Source organism: Sciurus carolinensis, chromosome 5, assembly GCF_902686445.1.
Source record: "Sciurus carolinensis chromosome 5, mSciCar1.2, whole genome shotgun sequence".
NCBI classification, from domain to species: domain Eukaryota; kingdom Metazoa; phylum Chordata; class Mammalia; order Rodentia; family Sciuridae; genus Sciurus; species Sciurus carolinensis.
In genome coordinates this window covers 149992877-150015876 of record NC_062217.1, presented here as the reverse complement: position 1 = coordinate 150015876, position 23000 = coordinate 149992877, and the positions used below count along the sequence as shown (strand labels likewise).

The 23000-nt window shown below is 36.0% G+C and overlaps 1 protein-coding gene and 1 non-coding gene across 9 annotated transcripts in view; both read right to left on the bottom strand.

Annotated features, from left to right (window-relative positions):
• Btrc (beta-transducin repeat containing E3 ubiquitin protein ligase) overlaps nucleotides 1-23000 on the bottom strand; it is a 181089-nt gene that overhangs the window by 153961 nt on the left and 4128 nt on the right. The window lies entirely within an intron of this gene.
• Nucleotides 7444-7517, bottom strand: Trnap-ugg (transfer RNA proline (anticodon UGG)). Its single transcript has one exon. It is a non-coding gene; the product is annotated as a tRNA-Pro (tRNA).

Sequence of the window (23000 nt, the reverse complement as noted above, 5' to 3'; positions counted from 1 at the left end):
CTTTCCTGACCAAAAGTTCTCAAACTATAGTATTTAGTTAGCAGGTTTTTGTTTTGTTCTGACGTTGGGAATTGAACCCAGGTCTTCCTATGCTAAGCATATGCTCTATCCCCAAGTCAGTATTTAGTTTTTTAAGTAACTTCATATTATGGTTTCTATGAGTAATTAACTTGAATCCTAATCATTGTTTGTCTTTAGGTACTTGTCTTTAAATTGACAAGCTATCTTTGAAATCCCTATGAAGGTATATAAAAGATGACGAATAGCCAAGAAGAAAAATAAGGTATGAGGAATTAATAACCATATACAGGGTGGGCTCAGTGGTAGAGTGCTTGCCTAGCACACGTGAGGCACTGGGTTTGATCATCAGCACCACATAAAATAAACCAATAAATAAAAGGTATTGTGCCATCTACAACTAAAAATATATATAACAAAGGTTTATTACAAAGCAATGTGGAAAAAGTGGCAGAGTACTGATATAGGGATAGCAACACAGAACAGAGTAAGTCCAAAAATAGACTTTTGTATGTAAGGACATGATTTATGTTGGAGATAACACTATAGAGAATTCATATTCTTCCAATAAATGATAATGGAAACTGTAATGTATAAAGCTGCTCCCCCGCCCATCAGGTGCAGCCATTTTCCCCGCTTCCCAACCACTTGTCAATCTGTGAACATCCTAGCTAGCTATTGGTTCATCAGTCAGCTTGCAAGTATCCTTCTCCGATATTGGTCCCCTTTTAGCCCGGCAGAATTCAACTGTTTACTATAGTTTCCCCGCCATCTTTTCCATTCTTATGTCTGTCCTCCTCACTTTTCTCTACCCTCCTGGCTTTCCACTCTCTCTAACACGCGCCCTTTCTTTTCCTTTCTCTTTTCCTCTCATTTTCTCTCTCACCCTGCAGGGAGACACTCTGTTTGCTTAATAAACTCCCTTATGTGATTTCCTGTGTCCAGCGTGGTTTCGTGGAAATTCCCTTACAGAAACCCTTGAAGTCCATATGAAAAAAAAAAAGGAAACAATCCTTTCCTCACATCAAACACAAAAATCTACTCTAGAAAAAGACTAAAGTTCTAAATATAAAAGGCAAAAAAACAAAACTTCTAGTATAACATACAAGACTATTTTTAAGTAGAAAAAGCTTTCTTAAGTCAAAGAAGCACTAACTAAACATATACATGTACACATACGCCTAAACTAAACACAACCACAATAATCACATCCAATGAAATAAACATAAGCTAAAGTGCAAACAAAACTAAATTGAGTCCAAAGCACCAAAAAAGCTTGGATTTGGGAAATGTGGGCTCTAACCCAGGCTGTCATCATGTGTGACCTTGGATGAACCATAAAATCTCTGGATCTCTATCTGCTCATTTTTAAGAGAGTACTCCAAAATACTTTTTACTGATACCTTGTAAAAACTATGGCACATGGGATTTAGATGATAAAATTCTAAACAGGTCTTTTGGTCAAGGTGTAATACTGATCTAAAATAATCGAAACAAAACTTTCTTGAATGAGCTAACTAGACTGATGGAATTCTCAATGTTAATACCTTAAGAGGATGCAGAAAAAGAGAAAATGATAAATGTTGCCCAGGTATCCCAGAACTGCAGAGTGTAAATAACTGAACATGCTGACAGTGTTTAAGGTTGACCTTGACAGAACAGTTTATTTCAAATGCTCCTAGATGTAAAATGCACTCACTAGAGTAAACTGACCTTGCAAGATGGACATTTGCTTGGTCATAGTATTTCTTTAATAAAACTGATAAAAGTAGAAAGATTCTAGAAATATCAGTAGGTTAATAAAGGATTTAAGTATATCTATCAACATATCTGACAAGTTAAATTCCATCATCACAGACAGGGATAAACTGTGGTTGTTTGCCTAAGTAGTTAAGGGGAATGAGAATATTAAGAACCAGGATGTTCCAGGAGGAGTTTTGTTTTGTTTTGTTTTGTTTTGTTTTGAATAACCACCAGCCAAATCCTCTCTCTACTATTTCCCTGACACTACCAACAACATACTCAACATTTCATTAGCTTCTCAAAATGACACAACTAGTTATGCTGAAATGATAATTATCAATAACAAGGGCTTTTTAAAAAAAGTAACATGCAACAACCAAAATATAAGGCTAGTTCAGGGTTAACCATATCATAATGGATATGATTCAGGGATCACAGAATCTTCTAAAATTGTGCACAAAATGTATGCACACATGCATGACTGGGGAAAGAATCTTGTAGCATATAAAAGATTTTCAGTGAGGTCCATGCAAACAAAGGTTAAGAATCCTTTAATTACATGATTCCACCAAGCTCTTAAAATTTGTGATTCACCATGCAAATCTGGTGACATTTTAGATAAGAAGGCAAATAAATAACATACTTAGGGAAATGGTGCTTTGTTTCCTTCTAATTAATTACATTTACTCTTAATTCAAGTTCGATAAAATCAATCTTACTTTAAAATAAAAATTTTTAGGAGCTGAGTGTGTAGGTAAGTAGTAGAGCAAGGCCCTGGTTTTGATTCCCAGCATCATAAAAAAAAAAAAAAAAAAAGTAATCTCTATGATTTCAGTTAAGTAATCCAAATTCAATAGTGTCCTCCAATTTCAAATCTTCTACATCTTGACCTCAGCTTATCTCCCCACTTTTTAAGCCTCTCTAAATATTGAATTTTTGGAGGTATAGGGGGCAGGATGGGGGATTGAACCCAGGGCCTCATGCTTGATAGGCAAGTGCTCTATAACTGAGCTAGAGTATCCCCAGTCCTTAAAATACTCAAATTTTAACTATAAGATATTTAATTTCTCAATAAATCTCTTCTTAGATCTTCCCCACTAGGAACCACTCTTTCTAAATCTCGAGTACATTTTCAAAACAATTGAACACAAGTTCTTTCCTAATGTTAATTAATTGGGGCTATTAGTACAAATTCATCAATCCCTAAGCTATTGGGAAAAAAAAAAATTAGTCAAATCCTGGTCAGGCCAAATTTTGTTTAGTGATTCCCACCCCCAGTTCATAAATAACATTTAAAAACACATACATACACACAAAAAAACTTACTAATGAGAATAGTAATTTATCACCAACTACTCATAAGAAATTATAGTTCTGCTGACTGGCAAATAATTTGCAGAGGCAGATCAATTTAGCTACATGAAATAAATATCCACCTGCACATACTAGCACTAATCAGGGCGTGAAATTAAACTTTTTATTCGAGAAGAAATAGCTGCTTCAAGGCTGTGATTTAGTCTGGAAAGTAAATGTTAAGGTCATCCTGTTCTTTCTGATGTTTATAGTATTTCTAATACAGGAAGTAAGGGGGGAAAGGACCAACTGCTGAACTTAGATAAAAGTGAAAATATCTCTAAGATACAACAAATCTGCCACTTGCTTTATTAATAACACAAATAACTTGAATGAATTTGCTGAAGAGTATGCAAAGATGATTTAAAAACCTGAAAACCAAACTGACCACTATGGATACTATTTAGTCAGCTTTGGCGTTACTCTGATCAAAATACCTAACAAGAACAACTTAGAGGAGGAAAAGATTATTTAGGGTTCACAATTGCAGAGATCTCAGTTCACAGACTGCCACTCTATTGCTCTGAGCCCAAGGTGAGGTAGCACAACATGGAGAAAGGGCCCAGAGGAAGGAAAGCTTAAGCCAGGGTCAGGGAACAGAAGATACACCCTTCCAGGCCAAGTCCCCATGACCCACCTCCTCCAGCCAGGCCCCATCTGCCTACAGTTACCACCCGATCAGTCCATTCAAGCTACAATGGACTGATTGGGCTACAGTTCTCATAATGTGATCATTTTACCTCTGAATGTTCCTCCATTAAATACAGAAACTTTAGCAGGGATATCTCATATCCAAACCATAACAGATACCTGCCCAATTTGGTCAAAACTAGATGATCAGTGTTTTACTGAACAGGCAAAGAAAACTGAACAGATGTAAATATTACAATAAGTTTTTAAGTAGCCTATAATGATTTCCACTAAAATACAAAAAATTTTAGCTAGGCACAGTGGCACATGCCTGTAATTCCAGCAACTCGGGAGGCTGAGGGAAGGAGGATCAAGAGTTCAAGGCCACACTCAGCAACGGTGAGACCCTAAGCAACTCGGTGAGACCCTGTCTCTAAATAAAATACAAAATAAGGCTGGGCATATGACTCAGTGGTTGAGTGCCCCTGAGTTCAATCCCCAGTATCCGCCCCCCACCCATTTTTTTTTTTAACTACAACCAATTTTGTACTAGATAGGTTAATGAGATCCTATTCAGTAATTTATCCAGTTGCCAAAATTTTCCCAACATTTATCACAATCCACTAATAGCAAAAATTATACTAATTTCAATTTATTCCACTATACTATCTGCACACTACTCTCCTATCTGCCAAAGAATATAAGCAAGTGAAAAATGTCCTAGATAATCATAAGCAAAATATTGACTTGAAAGGCCTACTGAAGTCACAGTGGTTCTTAAGGTGTAGTCCCAGAACCAAGTAGCACCTGAAAACTAGTAAGAAAAGCAAAAATCTCAGTGGTACACACCTGTAATCCTAGTGACTCAGAAAGCTGAGGCAAGAGGATCGCAAGTTCAAGGCCAGCCTCCTTAATTTAGTGAGGCCCAAATGAGACCCTGTCTCACAATAAAAACTAAAAAGGGATAGAGATGTAGCTCCGGGTAAATTGCCCCAGTTGCTTTCCTCCTCCTAAAAAAGATATGCAAATTATGATGCAGAGTGAATTTTAATTGGCCTAAATTCAGAAACAAAATTAAAGAAAATAAAGATGATAAAGTACAGGCAATATCTTTCCAAAATAGGCACAATCAACGTTTCAAAGTCAAGGAGGGAAAAAAAAAAGGATTTAGAACTACTTACAAATAGTCTGTTGACAGAAGACTCATCAATGGATGCTAAAACTATTGGGTAATGCAATATTGGAAAACATGATAATCCTGCAGTCTCCAATTTTACTGCAGCCTACACTTGTTAATTAGAAATAACCTCCTACACCAGGTCCCAGCAGACCAGACAGAATCCGAATACAGTCACTGGTGCTAGGTGCCAAATAATCAAACTGAATTCCAAAAGGGGCCAGTTTAAAAAAGAAAAGAAATACACACACACACTTCACAGTAACCAATTAAGAGAGGGCCAGTTTACCTGAGCCAGCAAGAAAAGGAAGTCCCCTCTGTTTTAACCCTACAAAGAAAGTAACTTTGAAACATCCAATCATTTTTATTCTGCTTCTGCCTTCCTCAGCTCTTTTCTATTTATAAAGCCAACCTATCCTTGCTCAGCTCATTGGAACACTCATTCTATTTTATAGAAATGTTTGCCCAATTCCAGAATTGCAAATAAAAGCCAATGAAGATCTTTGTTTAAATTTGTTGTAGTTTTGTCTTTTAAATCTGGTGAATACACCTTTATAAAATCATAAAATGTAATATCGACAATAATGTTAACAAACTGACATCAAGTACCTTTAAGAGATGATGCACTGAGAAAAAATTCACAACATATATTTCTGCCAAAACCTTTTCAACTGAATTTAATCATGAGGAAACAATCAGACAAATTCAAACAAGATGTAAATACTACAATATGTAAAATTACCCCAGACTTTTCAAAAATATGAATTTGAATAAAATAATGTTATGGAACTGCTGTAAATTAAAGAAAACTAAAGAGACATTATATATAACGTGACTAGCTTCTAAATTTTAAAAAGAAAGAAAGAAAAAATGCTATAAAGAATATTATTGGGGGCTGGTGTTGTGGCTCAGTGGTAGAGTGCTCACCCAACATGTGTGAGGCACTGGGTTCGATACTCAGAACCACATAAAAATGAATAAATAAAATAAAGGTGTTGTGTCCATCTACAACTAAAAAAATTTTTTTAAAATATTTAAAGAACATTATTGGGACATGTGGGAGGACTGTGACTATGAACTATATACTAAATGATAAAATGCTATCAGTATTAAATCTAGTGATGGAATCTTATACTATGGTTATAAAAGAGAATACTTTTATTCTTAGAAAATACAAGCAGAAGTAGAGGTATCATGTATGCAACTCTCAAATGATTTAGAAAGAAAAGTATAGTTATATACAAAGAAAAATCAAATGTAGCAAAATTTTAACAATTAGTCAATCCATGTGAAGGATATATAAGATAATTGTGCTTTTCTCACCATTTTTCTATAGATTTGAAAAAAAACACTAATACTAGTCACACATCTCTTTAAAAACATATTTCTCCCAAATAAGTCAAAAGATAATACAAACAAAAGAAAAAATTCAGATGGTCTTTGACTTATGATGGGGTTACATCCTGATTAAATCCCTTTTAAATTGAAAAAAAAATCACTAAGTCAAAAATGTATTTAATGCACCTAACCTACCAAATATCATAGCTTAGCAACACAGTACATGGCAGAGTATTGTTTAACCTCAGGGTCACATGGCTGACTGGGTGTGCATCACAAGAGTCTTGTTTGAGAATCAGTCTGAGTTTGACTGAGGAAAAGATCAAAATTCAAAGTAAGGTTGGAAATGAATGCACATTGTTTCACATTATTACTAAGTCGAAAAATCCAAAGTCAAACAAACCGTCATAAATTGGGGACTATCTGTAGTTTCAAAAAGACAAAAATGACTACAATCTATAAAATAGCGACTCTAAGATGAATGCTAATTCTAAAGTTCACTTCTAATTTATATTTATAGTACATTCTGACATTAATTTATGCATATTCTCTTACTGGACTCTCAGAGTAAGCCATTAAATATAACAGTTGTTATTCATCTTAGAGATGAAGAAACTGAGGAACAGTTAGTATAGCATATTCATTAAGAGCACTCACTCTGGACCTAGAATGTCTAAGTTGAAATATCAGCTATGCCATTTACAAACTGAATAATTTTGAAGAAGTAATTTAACCTCTCTTTTCCTCAGTTTTCACATTTATAATTCAGGATAATAATACTATATACCTAATAAGATGAGATAATCACCTTATTCTTCAAAAAATGAGTTAATCTACAGAAAGTACCTAGAATCCTACATAGCATACAGAGAACTCTGTTTGCTGTCATTATTACTATTGTTGTTTTATTTTATCCCTACCATCATCCTAAGGTCAGACAGAAGAAACGAAGACAGAACTTGAAACCAGGTCTTCTTATCTCCAAATCCTGTGTAAAATCTACTATGTATATGTGTTTCAATCACTTATACAAGAAAACAGAAAGTAATGACAAAGGTCTTTACAAAAAGGTTGTGCACATGTACATGACAGTGCATGAATAAGACAAGTGTGCTAATTAAAAGAAGTTATTGTATGCAGTCTTTCTTTTTTTTTTTTTTTTTTTTTTCCTTTTTTTTTCTCCTTTGCAGTGCTGGGGATTGAACCCAGGGCCTTGTGCTTCCAAGGCAAGCACTCTACCAACTGAGCTATATCTCCAGCCCTTGCAGTTCATCTTTAAGAGAAAAAACATTAGCCAGCAGGTGACACACACCTGTAATCACAACTTGGGACACTGAAGTGGGAAGATCTTGAAATTCAACATCCGCCTCTGCAACTTAGCAAAACTCTCAAGCAACTTAGCAAGGCCCTATCTCAAAAAGAAAAAAGGAACTGGAGATGCAGTTCAGTGATAAAGCACCCTTAAGTTCAATCCAAGTACAAAAAAAGAGAGAGAGAAACATTACCTTAGATGCTTACAGTTTATAACTTCAAAATATTTTCACTACTTAAAATTTCACTTAGTCCTCAACAGCTCTTTGATACAAAGGTAGATATTATCTTTGTTTTCCAGATAAGGAAAATAAAACTCAAAAAGGTTCAAGCAACTTCCTCAACATCTTAACAACTTTTAGAAAATAGAATCAGAGAATTGTTTCTATCACAGCACAGTATGAAATTTACATTCTAATCTAGATTACAAAGTATTTCAATGAAAACATACTACCAGACAGGTAGAATTCCTACACTGTCAGTTATAAACAACAACAACAAAAAAAATTATCACTAGTCCATTCAACAAAACAGATGTCACTTTGCAGAGCTTTGATATTTTTCTTAAATACCTTTGAAAACAAGGATCAAAAAATATGAACTCTTATAAAAAGGACTTTATTGTATTTTTATAGCTTATTACATACCTTGTAACAATCATTTTGTTAAATGTGAATGTCAGTTTTATTTTCGGTCCCTTTTTTCCTGGCTATTTACAAGCTTTGTAAGAATTGTTCCTTAATTAAGTCTAAACATAGTTTTATATAAATGGATTCCTGGAAATAAAACGTTCAGACTTAAGAAATGATTGTTACAGAGACTGTAACAGGCCGTAAAAAACGAATGCCACTTTAAACAAAGATTTCTCATTTTAATTAAAAAGATAATCATCAGAACATTCCTACACTTAACAGAACCATTTAAAGAAGCTTCTTTGGAAAAAAATATGGAGTATCTTACTCAGGCTTCTGTAGTATAATCTCTAATATATTTAAATGAAACTTTCAGTGATCTGATAGCAGGAATTATAGTGTACTATACCTTCATTTTAAAGATACAATAAGGGGCTAGGGTTGTGGCTCAGTGGTAGAGTGCCTGCCTTGCATCCTCGCATGTGTGAGGTACTGGGTTTGGTCCCCAGAACCACATTAAAAAAACTAAATAAGGAAAATAAAGGTATTGGTGTCCAGCTACAACCAAAAATTAAAAGATAAATAAATAAATAAAGATACAAAAAAAGAGGTCCAAATTAGATAAACCTCATTCTCCATTTTTTTTTTTTTTTTTTGGTACTAGGGATTGAACCTAGGGGGCGCTTAACCACTAAGCAACATCCCCAGCCCTTTTATGTATTTTATTTAGAAACAGGGTCTTGTTGTATCACCTATCGCTTCCCTAAATTGCTGAGGCTTGCTTTGAACTCGCAATCCTCCTGCCTTAGCCTCCCAAGCCATTGGGATTACAGGCGTGCGCCACCACACCCAGCTCATTCTAATTCTTTTTTTTAACATAAATGTTTTCAAAAGATTATATTTTCACACAAGATATTGGCAAAACACATTTAAGAAGATTTTGGAGCCAAAGCTGGGCATGGTGATGCACACCTGTTATCCCAGGGACTTGGGAGCCTGAGGAAGGAGGATTGCAAGGTTGAGGCCATCCTCAGCAACTTAGTGAGACCCTCTCTCAAAATAAAAAACAAAAGGACTGGTGATGTAACTCAGTGGTAAAGTGCCCAGAGTTAATCCCCAGTACCATAAAATAAATAATAAGATATTTAGGAACCAGGGCGAACATAATCCCAATTGATTCCGGAGACTGAGGCAGGAGGATTTCAAGTTCAAGCCCAGCCTTGGAAATTTAGCGAGACTGTCTTGGAAAAATAAAAAGGGTTGGGTACATAGCTCAGTGGTAGTGGTAGAAAACTTGTTTTCAATCCCTAGTATTGCTCTCCTGCCAAAAAAAAAAAAAAAAAAAAGGAAGAAAAAAAGAACACTTAGGAAATAATTTTTAAACATGACTACATATAAACATGACAAGGATTACATAAGTTTGGGGGAGTGTGGATTTTTTGGGTTTTATTGGCTGGGCATCCAACCTAGGGCCTTCCACATGCTAGGCAAGTGCTCTCTACCACTGAGTCATATTGCCAGCCCTATAGTTTGTTAAGTTTGCATGTTTCAGGTTAAAAAAATAAAGGAACCATGTTCAGAAGACTGTCAATCAAAGGTGATACACATACCTCCATAAAGTGTCTACTATCAAACCCTGATAAGAGTTGAAGCAGTCCATTGTGCCATGCCTGAATATGGTTGAAGGATGTGAAAAACTGTCAGAAGCACTGACTGGATGAGGCAGGACTCTTTTCAATTAATTCTTTGACTAACTTTTGAACTGTCTGTTTTTAACTCAAATCATGTAAAATTTATAAAGTTAGACAACTATGAAGAGACAAGACAGAATGAAGTAGATCTATGAGCTATCATTATAATTAACTGCAATTTGAAAATCAAATACATCAGTGTTCTACTTAGGTCATCTTTTCTAAATTACAATGAATACTAAAACCTGAATCACTACTTGAAAGTCTACAGCAACATATTACCGGAAACTGCTTCAAAGTGGACTATACTTTCCCATGGAAACAAGCTATAATGGAAAGGCTATTTCCTAACTGAGAACTTGGTAGCAAAGAAAGTGCTGATATGACTAACACCATCATAACAAAGATTCAATAACTATAAAACTCTACAATCATTAAAAAGTAAGAAATTACATTCCAGCTTCCATAAAATGGGAGTAACATGCTGGTGATCAGCAAGTATACATTCAAAATGTACAAAGCATAATTCTTCCATATTCACTCATTAAACAAATTTAACCTCACGCTAATAACCAACTAAAATAAACACTAAACATTTAATTACCAATCACTTAGCTTTGCTTCTTATAATACAGACTGCTACTTGGGATAATTTATAAAGAAGGGAAATGAAGTAGATGGGGACAAATAAATTAGTCAAGAGAAAGCCTTTGTTGCCTCTAAATTATTTTCCTGAATAAGGAAAAGATTCAAAATCATATTATTCATCTATGTTACCAGGAACAGTAGTTGTTGACTAAGATCATGATGATCTTGATCACATTAGTATTTCTCTCTCTCTTTTTTTTTTTTTTTGCTTTATTAAAAAAAATTATAGGAAGAGAAGATAACATGTAGACTGACCACCAAAAAAATACCGTAGGATGACAAGACATTTTCTTTTTCATTTGCCCATCTCTTCAGTTTATTAAAAGCCACATATATTCTACTTAAAACTAAACGCCACTAAAAATAAAAAAAAGTATAAAGTCACTCTCATCTTCAAGGTCACAGGACTTACTTGAAACTGTTTTTTGGGGTATTGCAGTTTCGGGATTGAACACAGGGGGCATTCTACCGATAAACTACATTCTCAGCTCTTTTATTTTTTATTTTGAGACTACCTTCCACTAATTCCCCAGGCTGGCCTTGAACTTTTGAACCTCCTGCCTCAGCTTTCTGAGGCACTGGGGTTATAGGTGTGCATCATCATGTCCTACCTTATTTGAAACTTTGTACATAGGTTTACCCTTCTAAAATATTCACAAATAGTTTTTCATATGTTAAATTTAAGGTATATCAAATACTTTATTCTGATAACCATTTTTATTTTTGGTACCTGACCCTTAATGGATAAAGGCATCAAGAACTAAGGCATGTGTTGGAGAAATGCAAATTAAAACCACAAAAAGATATCACTATACCTCTATTCGCTAACTAAAATAACAGATACCGATAATTCCAAGTACTAAGGATTCCAGTCATATTTTACTTTTCTCAAGAGTTCTTTTTCTTCATTTGTCCTATCCTACACCCAGCAAACTGTATTCGTTCTCTCTCCAGAATGTCCCTCAGATGCCTTTCTTCCTTTTCCATACACTTAGTGCATTAGCTCAAATCCACAATGCATCTTGCCTACACTATGATACAGTTCTTGAATGGCCTCCGTATCTCTGTCTATTCTCCCCCTCCTCAATCCAATCCACTCTAAATCAGACCACTAAGGTAGTTTTAGTTTTTGTTTGTATTTGTAGGACTGAGGAATGAACCCAGGGTCTTCTTATACATGCCAGGCCAGGGCTCTACACCTGAGCATTATCCCCAGCCCTTATTTTATTCTGAGACAGGGTCTAGCTAAAATTGCTTAAGATTGGCCTTGAATTTGCAATCTTCCTGTCTCAACCTCCCCTGCCTCAGCCTCCCTAGTAGCTGGGATTATAGTGCATTATTGCCACACGATTCTTTGCTGTTATTGACACCAGGGAGAATGAGATTCAAATGTACATTACAGACCTTTCAGGAAAAAAAGTACTCAAAAGATCTAGAGATCAGAGAAAAACCTTTTCACTATCAGCAAAAAATAAAGAATTAATTTTAAAAAGTCTCTAAAAACATCAAATACCTGAGGAAAAAAATCTAAAAATATACATACAAACAAATCTAAAACATGATTTTTTTTTTCCTTTTTTGCAGTACTGGGATTGAACCCAAAGTCTTGTGCATGCTTGGTAGATGGTCTACCAACTACATCCCAGCCCTTAATAAAAGATATAAAAACTCTGTACCTATATATGAAGTTTCTCTATACAGAGATTATTAAAGACCTAAATAAATGGAAGAATATACCATTTTCATGTTTACAAAACTCAACAGTGTTAAGATTTCAGTTCTCCCAAAACTTATATGCAGGTTCAGTACAATTCCAATAAAAACCATAGCAAATATTTTATGGAAAATGATAAGATGATTCTAATACATGTGGAAATATGAAGGGACAAGAATTGCCAATTCAATCTTAGGGGTTGGGAGTTGAGGAGCAGACACATATATCACATGCTAAGGACGGTTATAAAAACTACAGTAATTAAGAAAGTATGCCCAGACACAGTGGAGCACTGTTGTCATTCCAACTACTCAGGAGGCTGAGGCAGGAGGATCTCAAATACCAGGCCAGTCTAGACAACTTAGCAATAACCTGTCTCAAAATAAAAAAGGCTGGGGAAACAGAACAGTGGTGGAGTGCTTGTCTAGCTCATGTGAGCTCTGGGTCCAATTCCTATTACTGTTAAAAAAAAAAAAAAAAAAAAAGTGTGGTGTGATATTGACAAGAATACATAGACCATGATGTTAGGCGCTGAAGTACACACCTGTAAACCCAGCAGAACCATGTCTTTTAACAAAAAAAAAAAAAAAAAAAACAAACAAACAAAAACAGCAGGGGATGGAGATTGGTGGTAGAGTGCTTGCTTAGTATGCACAAGGTCTCAGGTTCAATCTATGGTACCACACACACAAAAAACATTATTACAGAAGCAAGTTTACATACACATAGACACCTCATATATGACAAAAGTGATCTAGCAATGCAACAGAAAAAGAACAACTCTGCTGGATCAGTCAGATATAGAAAGGGAAAAAAGAATCATGATTCTCATGTCATACATAAAAATTATTTCCAGATGGACTACAGATCTACACTGTAAATGGTAAACAATAAAGTTTCTCAGGGTCTTGAGGTAACTATAACATTATGTTCAGAACAGCACTGTGAAGAAATTGCCCCAGTGTCCAATGACATATGGATGATATAGTATGGGGCTAGAGTGTACTTAGCATACACAAGGCCCTTGATCCAATCCCAAACATCAAAAACATAAATTAAAGTAAATAAATAAAACATGATATAGACACACAATAGACTATTATTCAGTCACATATGAAATAAGACAATACTGTAACAATGGGTGAACCTTGAGGACATAAAGTTTAGTGAAATAAGGTAAATACTGAAAAAAGACAAATACTGCTTTATTTCACTTACATGAAATAACTAGGGCAGTCAAATTCAAAGAACCAAAATAGAGCAGTGATTGCCAGTGGCTGGAAGAGGGGGAAATGTTTAGTGGGTAAAGTTTGCTTTATAGGATGAAAAAGTTCTGGAGATTGGTTTGTACAACAATGTGAAAATATTCAACACTACTTGATGGTACATGTAAAAATGGTTAAGATAGCAAATTTTACATTATGTGAATTTTAACCACAATGAGAAAAAATTTCTGTATATACACGCATGTGTGTGTACGCATATATATGTATATATATTTTAATGACCTTAAGATAAGCAAAGATTTCTTAAATAAAAAAAGTGCTAACCAAGTAGCCTGACAAGGTGGCTCACTCCTATAATCCCAGCGACTCCGGAGGCTCAGGCAGGAGGATTGCAAAGGCAAAGCCAGTCTCAGCAACTGGCTGAGCTATGACCTTGCGATCCTCCTGCCTCAGCAACTTAGCAAGGCCCTATCTCAAAAATTATAAAGGGCTGGGGATGTATCTTAGTGGTCAAGTCCCTCTGGTTCAATCCCTTCACTCAAAAAAAAAAAAAAAAAAAAAAAAAAAAAAAGCAAACGAAAAAGAAATTAAAATACTAGACTACTTGTTTTTTTTTTTAAATGCAGATCCTGATCTGATTCAAGTCTGGAGGAAGGCCAAGGGACCTGCTCTTTTTTTCTGATACCAGGAACTGAACCCAGGGTCTCTTTATCACTGAGGCATATCCCCAGCCCTTTTTTATTTTGAGACAGTCTTGCTAAATTGCTTAGGGCCTCACTAAATTGCTGAGGCTGGCTTTGAACTTATAATTCTCCTGCCTCAGCCTCCCCAGCCATTGGAATTACAGGCCTGGGTCACCACACACAATGAAATACATTAATATTAAAGGAGCAAACTGACAGATGTCACCTTAATCAAGTAAACAAAATTATAAGAAAAATAAAAATCATGTGTTGCCGGGCACTGTGGCACATGCCTGTAATCCCAGTGGCTCAGGAAGCTAAAACAGGAGGATGAAGAGTTCAAAAGCCAGTCTCAGCAAAAGTCAGGCACTAAGCAACTCAGTGAGACCCTGTCTCTAAATACAAAATAGGGTTGGGGATGTGGCTCAATGGTCAAGTGCCCCTGAGTTCAATCCCCAGTAACCCCCCAAAATTAAAATAAAATCATGTGTCACCTAATAGAAGATTATAAATAAAATGTAGTCATACTTCTTTGGTGTTTCTCTTCAAAATACATAACCTAGATGAAATCATGAGGAAACATTACCAGATAATCAGATGAACCCAAATTGTTGAGGGAACATTATACAGAATAACCAATTAATCTTTTTTTCCCTAGGGATTAAACCCAGGGCCACTTTACTACTGACCCCCAGTGCTTCTTTGGTTTTTATACTCAGACAAAGTCTCAAGTTGCTGAGGGTCTCACTAAATTGCTGAAGTTGGCCTCCAACTTGTGATCCTCCTGCCTCAGCCTCCAGGAGGGAGAGCTGCTAGGATTACAGGTCTGCATCTTTGTACTCAGCTCCAATTTATAATCTTCAAAAAGTACCATGTCAAAGAAAGACTTGCGAATTGTTCCCAGGTTCCCAGAGACTAAACAGATATGATAACTACATTAAATGTGTGATTCTGGACTAGGTTCTTTTGTTATAAAGTACATTATGGAATAACTGATAAAAATTGAACAGGGTTTGAGCATTAAATTTGCATCTGTTAATTTCCAAATTTTGATAGTTATGTAGAATGTCTTTCCCCACCACCACCAGTACTGGGGTTTGAACCCAGGGCTCACATGTGCTAGGAAAGCACTCTACCCTGAGCTAAATCCCTAGCCCAAGAATGTCCATTTTTTTGTAGAAAATACACATTCAAGTATTTTGTGGTAATGCTGACAAAACAACTTACTGTCAAATGCTTCAAGGAAAAAAATGTTAATTGTATTCAAAATTCTTCCGTAATTCTGAGATGAATTCAAAATAAAATATTAAAAGAGAACTACACTGGTAGTTAACAAACACTAATCCAAGAACCAGCATCGATCCATCAAGAAATCTTTGTGGTTCAGTGGTAAAATAAAAGACTAGTGAATAAATAAATACACACGCATATACACACACACACACACACACATTTATTTCTCAAGTCATATACACCTACATGCATGCACACCCCAATTAATATTTGGGAGACTATTAGTTTTCTATAGCTGCAATAACAAGGTACCACATATTTAGTGGCTTAATACAACATAAATTTATTATTTTATAGTTCTGTAGTTCAAAAGTCTGAAATGGGTCTCACTGAACTCAAATCAAGGTATTGGCGGGGCTGTCTTCTGGTCTGTTCTATAGGTTCTAGGTTGGCCCTTTCCAGCTTCTAGAAACTGCTCACATTCCTTAGCTCATGACCCTCTTCCTCCTCTTCAAATCCAACAACAGTAGTTTTTTACACAGCACCATTCTGACTTCTCCCTCCTTACATATTTAAGGACTCTTGTGATTAAACACAGTCCAACCCAGATATACCAGGACAATTTCCCTACCTAAAAGCTGATTATCAACCCTGATTCTATCAGCAACCTTAATTCCTTTTGCTATATACCTACCATATTCACAGTTTCTTGGGATTTGGAGGTAATTATATTGGTACACTTGCAGTGCAGGGTGAGGGGTATTATTCCACATAGTCCAAAAATGTTTCCTTTACTGAGGTTATATGTATGTACATGTAGTATATGTGTGTGTGTGTATCTACATATATAATTAACGCACACATAAACACTACACACACACACAAACATATTGGGGGAGGTCATTAAAATGTTCTTTCTCTTTTTGGTGTGTGGCATGGAGATTGAACCCAGGGGTACTCTACCACTGAGCTACATCCCTAGTCCCTTTTATTTTGACACAGGGCCTTGCTAAACTACTGAGGCTAACTTCGAACTTGCAATCATCCTTAGTCTCCCAAATCCCTGGAATTACAGGCCTGGGATTGCACCACCACGATGAGCTTCTTTCTTTCTTTTAAAAATGATTATTTATTTATATATTTGTTTATTTGGTACTAGGAATTGAACCCCAGGGTACTCAACCACTAAGCCACGGCCACATTCCCAGCCCTTTTCAATTTTTGAAACAGGGTCTCACTAAATTGCTTAGGGCCTTGCTAAATTGCTGCGTCTGGCCTAGAATTTGTATTCCTCCTGCCTCAGTCTCCCAAACTGCTGGGATTAAAGCCACTGCACCAAAAAAAAAAAAAAAAAAAAAAAAAAAAAGCCACTGCACCCAGTTTTTAAATGATGGTGCTAATGGTGATCACTCTGTTTAACATCCTGGTATGTAGGGGGGAAAATGCTAATCCTTTGATCTCTGTGTAAGTAGTATAAAATCTTTTGAAATTTTTGCTTGATCCATTAAATGAAGTAAGAAAGGCACTGGGTGTGGTGTTGCATGCTTACAATTCCAGCTACTGAGAGAGGCTCAGGCAGGAGGATTGCAAATTCTAGGCCAGACTCAGCAAGTTAGCAAGACCCTCTCAAATTTAAAGAAAAAAAAAAAAGGGTGAGGGGTAGGGGGCATAGCTCACCAGTACCACAAAAATGAAAGAAAGGAAAGAAGGGAGGGAGAAAGAAGGGAGTGAGAAAACAAACAAAATATTGTGTTCCTACAAAGATACCCTATATCACACAAGGGATGTGTATTTTACAGAAACATACAAAACAAATCAATAAGAAAAAGCCAAACACCACCAGTCATGGGCCATGTCTATAATCTCAGTGACCCAGGAAGCTGAGACAAGAGGATAGCAAGTTCAAAGCCAGCCTCAGCTACTGAGCCAGCCCTAAGGAATTCAGTGAGATCCTGTCTCAAAATAAAAAATGAGAAAGGGTGGGGAACTTAGCTCAGTGGTAAAGTGCCCCTGGGTTATATCCTCAGCACCAACATACACACACACACACACACACACACACACACACACACAAAATTTAAAAACAAAGAAAAGAGAAAAAAGGCAAACAATATAATAGAAAAAAACTGGCCAAGACTTGAATATACACTTCACCAAAGAGGCTAAGTAGCCCATAAGCCTAAAACCCGTGCTTGTTTACATTAGTCATTAAGGAAGTGCAAATTTACAGTACAACAGTACCACTCATCCACTAGAATGGCTACAGTGAGAAAGGCATTATCAAGTGAGCGTTCCAGCTGGAACTCCCAAACATTGCTAAAGAAAATGGAAAACAGTTTCAGAATATCCACTAAGCTAAATATTTTTGTTCTATGATCCAGCAATTCCACTCCCAAATATATATCCGACAAAAATGTTAAAAACAGGTATAATATTATTTATAACAGCACAATTAAAGTAGCCAAAATCTGGAAATAAGTCAAGTGTTCATCAAAAACAGGACTGAGCAGTGCATGATGGTGCACACCTCCCAGTGATTTGGGAGGCTGAGGCAGGAAGATGGTAAGTTATAGCAAATTATAGAGGCCCTCAACAACTTTGTGAGACCCTGTCCCAAAAATTAAAAATAAAAAGGACTGGGGATGTAGCTCAGTGGTAAAGTGCCCCTGGTTTTAGTCCCCAGTACAAAAAAAAAGGAAAACTAGAGCTCAGAGTAGTGTGTCTGTTTAAGCAGACCACTGGCCAATACATTTGTTACATTATAGTCCATGATTAAGTGCCCGTATTCATTTTGGTTATTTGTTTTATAAACAGATATATCCAACACAACAAATTTGAGCTTGTTTGATTAAATATGATACAATATTCACCATAAAAAAAAATATGGGGCTGGGCTTGCCTAGCATGTGTGAGGCACTGTGTTCAATTCTCAGCACCACATATAAATAAGTAAATAAAATAAAGGTTCATCAACAACTAATAAAAATATTAAAGTAAATAAATAAAGGTATTATGTCCACCTACAACTAAAAAATTAACAATAATTTAATTTATTTTAAATTAAATGCCTCAGTGACTAAGGCAGGAGAATTGAAATTTCAGTCAGCCTCAGCAACTTAGCCAGGCCCTAAGCAATTTAGTAAAACCCTGTCTCACGGTCTAGGGATGTGGCTCATTGGTTAAGCACCCTGGGTTCAACCCCTGGGGCCATTTTTTCTTAAAAAGCCATTAAATATTTCAAAATACTACCCATAATCCAACAATTCACAAACAAGTACTTTAACAGTTTAGTATAATACTTCTAGAATGCAAAGACTTAGGCATCCAAATACAAAAATATGTATACAAATGCTACAATTCCTGGATGTCTATCTCCATGACTTTTTAGTGAAGCCTGAAAGTTCCCCAGACATCTAAAAATACCAACATCACATCTCTGCAACCTTATATTTAGGTGCAAAGAAAGAACTGAAAAGTTCTATACCTGCTACCAAGAAATTGTTACAGCATTATGTATGAATGACCCTGATAAAATTCTGTTACAGTTCAAATTGTTACAAATGTCATTGAAATGAGCCAGATGAGATGGCATACACCTGTACTCCCATCTATTTGAGGCAGGAGGATCCCAAGTCTGAGGTCAGTCTCAGCATCTTGGAGATACCCTCTCAATAAATAATAAAAAGGGGTGGGAATGTAGGTGTGGTAAAGTACCTTTAGGTTCAATCCCCAGTACCATTTAAAAAAAAAAAAAAAAAAAAAAGGACTGAATCTATCTCACAGGATTATTGGGAAAATTAAAAGACCTATACAAATATATGTAAAAGAACTTAGGATGATAAATTTAGAACAGCACATAGTAAACACTAAATAAACAGGGGTTGGCGGTATAGCTCAGCTTTGAGCAAGGATGAGGATTTGGGTTCAATTCCCAGCACCCAAAAAGGGAAAAAAAAAAAATGAATAAATAAATAGTAGCTGTTAGCTATAAAAACAAAAAAAACTTCACCCACTTCTGTTTTATCCTGATATTGACACATCAGGTCAGGTCACAAGCCTGTGAGTAGGAAAGGTGAGTATATCCTGAAAGAAGCCTAATTACTGGAAGAAGGAAACTTCAGAAGAAAATTCCAACTTAAAAGGTTCTTCTAAACCAGCAGGAATTCTTTCCAATCCCTGGAACTTTGGCTCCCTTGCCTCCCAACCCCTACCCTGGCCACATATAAAAGTAAACCAGGAAGGAGACTGGTAGCTTTTCAGAGAACAATCATATTCTTAGTACAAATATTAATCTCAGTATCTATTTTACTTTTATTTTGGTGGGGGCGGGTACCAGGGTTTAAACTCAGGGGCACTCGACCACTGAGCCACATCCCCAGCCCTATTTTGTATTTTATTCAGGGACAGAATCTCACTGAGTTGCTTAGAGCTTCACTGTTGCAGAGGCTGGCTTTGAACTCCAGACTTGCCTGTCTCAGCCTCTCAGGCTGCTGGGATTACAGGTATGCGCCATTTTACTTTAGTTATGTGAATCTAAGGTAAAAATGTTCTCAAGCAGGCTTTGGGAAATTAAAGGGAATATGCCTCAGGCTATTCTAACTATGCAGAGATTCCCCCAATTACTGGGTGAATATTGTGGAATAGAGATTTTTTTATTCCTTCAATGCCAATTTTAGAATGCTCAGATTGATTTATTAAGGAAAGAGAGGGGGGTTTTGGGGGGCCAGGGATTGAACCCAGGTTATATACTTCTTTTTGTTATTAGCTAAATTGTCAAATTTTGGCAAATATTTTCAATTTCATTCTCAATGGATTCTCATTATCCACATGTAGAAAACATTTCTGTGCTATATTGTAATATTGCTAGGGGTTAGGGATATAGCCCAGTGGTCAAATGCTTTCAGTCCTCAATAGGTGCAAAAAAAAAAAAAAAAAAAAAAAAAAAATTGCTAGAAAATAGATGAGATTTCAAAATATTTTACCCTAGACAGGCACAGTGACACATACCTATAATCCCAGCTACTCCATAGGCTGAGGCAACAGGAACACAAGTTTGAGGACAGTGTGAGCAAATCAGTGAGACTGCTTTTCAAAAATAAAAAATAAAGGGCTGGGATATGGCTCAGTGGAAGAACACTTGCCTACCATATGCAAGGCCCTGGGTTTGAGCCCCAGCATTATAATAATAATAATAACAAGATTTTTAAAAGGGCTGGGGATGTGATTCAGTAATGGAGCCCCCCCTGGGTTCAAGCCCTAATACCACAAAAAAAAATAATAATAATAATAAATTTTTTGGAAACTGAAATATTTAAAATACCCAGGCACCATGATGGACACCTGTAATCCCAGCAACTCAAAAGGCTGGGAATGCAGGAGGATTCCCAAATTAGAAGACAGCCTCAGACCCTGCCTCAAAAATTTAAAAAAAAAAAAAGGACTCAGATATAGTTCAGTGGTAAAGTGGTCCTGGGTTCAATCCCCAGTACCAAGGATAAAGTTATTTATTTATTTATTTATTTATTTAAATTAAAAGGAAAAGAAAAAAAAAATCATAGAAGGAAGAAAAACAAATAAATAAATAGGGCTGGAGATGTAGCTCAATGGTAAGAGTATTCCTGGGTTCAATCCCAGGTACTACAAAATAACAAACAAAAACATTGAATTTGGGTTTTGGTAAGCTACTAAGTTTTGGGGTGATTTGTAACATAGTAATATTTACACAGCAACCACTTGGGAGGCTGAGACAGGAAGATCACTAGAGCCCAGGAACTCACTGTCAGCCTGGACAACACAGTGAGATCCACTCAAAAAAAAAAAAACAGACAAATATAAATTATTATGATCATCTATTACAAACAGATCTAAAAATAATATCGCAAAGAATTATCACTAATCTATAATTTCACACCCCATGTGAAATTTCTATAATTTCATGTAAGAATATCCAGAAAAGACACAATTTGAAAACTATATTGGGAATAGGAAGAGGATGCAGAGAAACTCAAGACAACTTACACTAAGACCTGGCTTCAAATGTCCATTCATCTGGTGATCAAACCCATTTATTTAAAGAAAAGTCCTCTGTGAAAAAATCTTAAAATTTATTTTAAATGTTATTTGTTTTTAAATACTTATGTTTCTCAAGTAAATAATTAAAGTTACTGATTATGTTTACAGTGACATCATTAAGGCAAGTCATGCAGAAGACCACATTTGTTCCATGCAAAGTTAAAAAAAGAGATCCCTCCCAATCACTCCTAGTGTTATTATCCACAAACTTGGCTGATCTTATTTGGTTTTTTAGCCTGAATATCCAACTAGAATAGCATCTATGGTAAAAGATGGCCCCCAGCAATAAGCCCCTCTATGTTTATGCATGCCACTCTTCACATTAATAGAGATGTCTTCCCCCAATCTCTCTGACTTTGGGTTGGCCTTCACTGGATTTGACAAATAGTGACATTCCTTGGATTTTCAAATCCCAGAATTTAAGAGGATTGACAGATGCTACTTTTCTATATCCTGCAATGCGCCTTCTTAGAACACAGCCACCATACTTTAAGGAAACCCAAGCAGCAAAAGGAGAGACTCATACAGAGCACTGAAGGCCTTTAGCCCTAGCTGAACTCTCGGCCAGTGGTCAGTCACGTGAATGTGGCTATTTTGTAAGTTCCAAACATGAAGGCACCCCAGTCAACACCATGTGAAGTATAAAAACCACCAAATTTGCCAGGCATGGAAGCACATGTCTAGAATCTCAGTCAACTCAGAAGGTTGAAGCAGAAGCATCATGAATGAGGCCAGTCAGGCAATTTAGCGGGACTGTCTCAAAATAAAAAAAAATGAAAAGGTCTAGGGATGTACTGAAGTGGAAGAGCTACTGAACCCTGGGTTCAAACCCCAGTACTGCAAAAAATAAAAATATATAAATAAATAAATAAATTTGATTTTGTTTAAGCTACTAAATTTTAGAGTGGTTTGTTATACAGCAATATATTTACCTTTTATACTGTTTTACTTATAAACTTTTATAAAAACTTTATGATAGAGTTGGGAAATTAGCTCAGTGGTAAAGTGCTTGCCTAGCATGCCCTGGGCCCTTGGTTCAATCCCCAGCACCACAAATTATTTTGTATATGTCCTAAAATCATTTCATCTGCATTTCAAGTGTTTCCCCATTTGATTCTGGGACTGGTTGGACAAAAATATATTTACCCGTTAAAAAATAAATGTAAAGCTTATAATCCCAGTGAGTCAAGAAGCTAAGGTAGGAAAATGGCAAGTTCAAGATCATCCTTAGCAACTTACCAAGGCCCTAAGCAACTCAGCAAGACCCTGCCTCAAAATTTGAAAATAAATAAATAAAAGATTCAGGATGTGAGCTGAAGAAATAGCTTGTTCTTGAGAGCACTCGCCTAGCATGCTCAAGGGCCGCGGTTCCAATCCCCCGCCCCTCGAAGGGGAAAAAAAAAAAAAAAAAACTCTTAAAAAAAAAATATTCAGGATGTGATTCTACGGTTAACTGTCCCTGGATTCAATCTCCAGTACCAATAAATAAATAAATAAACATCAATTTCTTCCTCAGATTTTTAAAAATACA